This window comes from Portunus trituberculatus, chromosome 50, assembly GCF_017591435.1.
Source record: "Portunus trituberculatus isolate SZX2019 chromosome 50, ASM1759143v1, whole genome shotgun sequence".
NCBI classification, from domain to species: Eukaryota; Metazoa; Arthropoda; class Malacostraca; order Decapoda; family Portunidae; genus Portunus; species Portunus trituberculatus.
This window is the reverse complement of record NC_059304.1, coordinates 22330519-22333674: the sequence shown is the minus strand read 5'-3', so window position 1 is coordinate 22333674 and position 3156 is coordinate 22330519. Positions and strand designations below refer to the sequence as shown.

The window sequence follows — 3156 nt, the reverse complement described above, 5'->3', positions numbered from 1 at the left end:
TGAAACCCCCTGGCTCCCTCCTAAAGTTTACGATCAGTGTAAGAAGGTGGTGTCAGGAGCTAGTGTTATAATTTGTGTTTTATTGTGATGCACCAGAAAAATACTTCTCCTGCTGTTTCGTGAAAGAAATCATCCTCTCAAGGTGAGCTAACTGTAACCCCAGAACCCGCATCCCCCTCTTCTAAAGTTCAAAAGTGTCGTCAGGAAGAACAGAAAAAAAAAAAAAATCCAGTGCCAAAGATTAGTGACTCGGTTGTGGCCCCCCCATCGTGGAGTGGGAGTCACACACTGCGCTACCATAAAGACAAGTACTTAAATTCTGTGTATTCATTGGGGTTCCACAAAGTTTACTTATTTGTTTATCAGTTCTCCAATTAAATTTTCAACTTAAATATTCAGTCTTGTTTCTTTTCACATTTTTAATAAGTTTGAAGCTAAAGAGGGAGAATCAGTCGGCGAGTCAGCCCGACAGTTGTGAGTGTTGTGTGTGTGTGTGTGGTGGAGAGCGGGCGTTACAAGTCTTGGTCATGGTCTTTTAGAGATTTCGGTAAAACTTTTGCTGTCACGTAAAACATATCAAAACCTTTTGATATGTCTTACGCTTTGATTTCTAAACTACCCTCCTACGGTTTCTATTCTCTCTGCAACTTTATCTTAAGTTTCCTCTCCGACCGTTCTATTGCTGTTGTGGTAGACGAACACTGTTCTTTTCCTAAATCTGTTAACAGTGGTGTTCCTCAGGGTTCTCTTGCTAAAATAGTTTCCATGAAGTTAGGCTTTTTGAGGCGTCTCCGCCAGTTTTTCTCACCCTTCAACTGCTAACTCTGTACAAGGGCCTTCGCATGTTTTGGGGTGTTCCACTCACACAGCTCTATTAATCCTTCATACCTTTCTTTGGCAAACTCTGAAACTCTCTGCCTGTGTTTGTATTTCTATCTACCTATGACTTGACTTCATCCGAGGGAGTTTTCAAGACATTTGTCCCTGTCCTTTGGCTATGTATCGGTTCTGTAGGGATATTGGAGACTGATTGGGCCTTTTTTTTTTTTTTTTTTTACCTTGGCCAGCCGGCTGCTCCCCTTTTACATTAAAAAAAAAAAAATCAAGAAGGCTGATTCAATCTCCAAATTTCAAGTGAGGAGATATAATGTATATTCTATACTGTGTACTGTATATCACTTGTCGAGCACAATGCATCTGACGTTGCTCGTTTTGTACCCAAGACAGGGATCACTGTCCCAGATAACAAAGGTGGTTCGACACAGACCAGAAGTCTGCGTTGTTCATTATGTGTCCTCTTCTCTTGCTTCCGTGATGGCATGTCATTGACACTTGACGGAGCGACCGGCACGTCACTCCTCTTAGGACATGATAGGAAACAGAAAAAAAAAAAAAAATTAATACAAAGCCACACGACAAAGAAAATTTATCAAAATACCAGTTGACCACTTACCTTGTCATCTTGTCCAAACTGGTCCACTCCGGATTTTCCCGATTTCTCACCACGATTTCTCACAATGGTGAGGGTCTTGGTCCCTCATCAGTCACTGCTGCAACCTCCAACCAATACTTCAAGAACACAGCAGACTGTGACATCAGGTGACACTTGATATACCGTGGACTCGAGGATCGCAGGTAAGTACAAATTGAGAGTACCTCGTGGAAATTATTTGTCCTGAAGGCCAGCGGCTCTGACTCAGTTGTATGTTTGATTTTAAAAAGGGCAGTGTTTCTCTTCTTGTGATTGACGTCTGCTTTCCGTGCGTACTAAGTTTATCGTTGGCAATCTTCAACCATTATCTGTGATATAAAGTGACTGCCATCACGATAATCATGATATAGGCTACATGTACCGTAAGTATATGTAAAGGATTGCTGGCAGTGCGGTGAAAAACTCCTGTAGCATTGCGTATTGCCACCTTCTGTTCTTGGTACAGCTGTGCAAGGCGTCCATGTAGTTACACATCTTATATCCGCAAGGCATTCAAATACATTTTTCGTTCCTTAGAAAATGGTGGGATACTTAAAAAAATAAATAAATAAGAATAAATAATATATATATATATATATATATATATATATATATATATATATATATATATATATATATATTATGTCTGTGTGTGTGTGTGTGTGTCTGTATGTGAATTATGTAGAATTTTGCACAGTTCAAGGAAAATTAAGTAATACATTGAGGTTCATGTACGAGAAGTCCGGTGTTAGTATTTTTGTTGAACTATAAAAGCTCATAACTTCCACGAAAGAATAAATTGTTTTTTCTTTCACACAATGGCCTGCAAATAAGAATAATGTGAGGAATTTTCTCAAAAGAAAAGCATGATCAATATATATATTTTCTATAAATGAACTCAAATTCTAATGTGAGTGCGTCTTGCAAAGAGGGTGCCGATGCCGAACCACCTGCGGCGCTCCTTACCATGAGCCGCTCTGAGCCCAGCGGCCACCATCACAACGATGCTCAACCAGCCAACAACAGTCTGAGGTGGACGAAATACGGCTGTTCCAGGAAGCAACACAAAGAACCCTTTCCATATCTTCTACACCAGGCAGGTCTTAGGAAAAAGTTCTCTGCCCTCCCTGTACGCACATTTCTACGGAACGTTACTTTACCTTCTTCTAAGGATCACAGTAGGAAGAGGACAATGTTACTCGTTCTTATCTTCTTAACCTTGATGAACGTAGGCCAGGCACTTTTCCTGGCCTTCCTATGGTTTAATCAATGAGGAACACGCATATGTACTTAATGGCGTGTTTTCCATGAAATTCCTCACTGCGAAAATGTTGTTTTACTATACTTCCTTCATAATGATATTTCATATGGCATTTTATTTCAAAGTGTGTGTGTGTGGGTGGGTGAGTGGTTGGGTGTGTGTGTGTGTTGTTCTTCACCTTTTGCAATAAAATATATCATATAATCAACTTGTAAAAGCATTCTCATATTGTTCATTTCTACTACTACTACTACTACTACTACTTCGCTACGGCATGGGACAGTTAACATTACTAAATGCAATGTAGGCCTATACTATGTAACACCACCTCAAGGAGCGCCACAACCCTTATTTTTCCTCCCGTTTGCTTGAATGAAAAAAAAAAAATTATATATATATATATATATATATATATATATATATA

At 39.5% G+C, this 3156-nt stretch overlaps 1 long non-coding RNA gene across 2 annotated transcripts in view; it reads left to right on the top strand.

The window, feature by feature from the left end:
• LOC123499750 overlaps window positions 1-2936 on the top strand; it is a 3256-nt gene extending 320 nt beyond the window's left edge. Inside the window, exons 1-2 of one of the 2 annotated variants that reach the window (XR_006673090.1) lie at window positions 1222-1635; window positions 2401-2936. This is a non-coding gene — a long non-coding RNA (uncharacterized LOC123499750). Of the gene's footprint in view, window positions 1-1221; window positions 1636-2400 lie in introns of those variants that run through there. The other variant, XR_006673091.1, reaches the window with a different exon arrangement.
• Window positions 2937-3156: the final 220 nt, after the last annotated feature.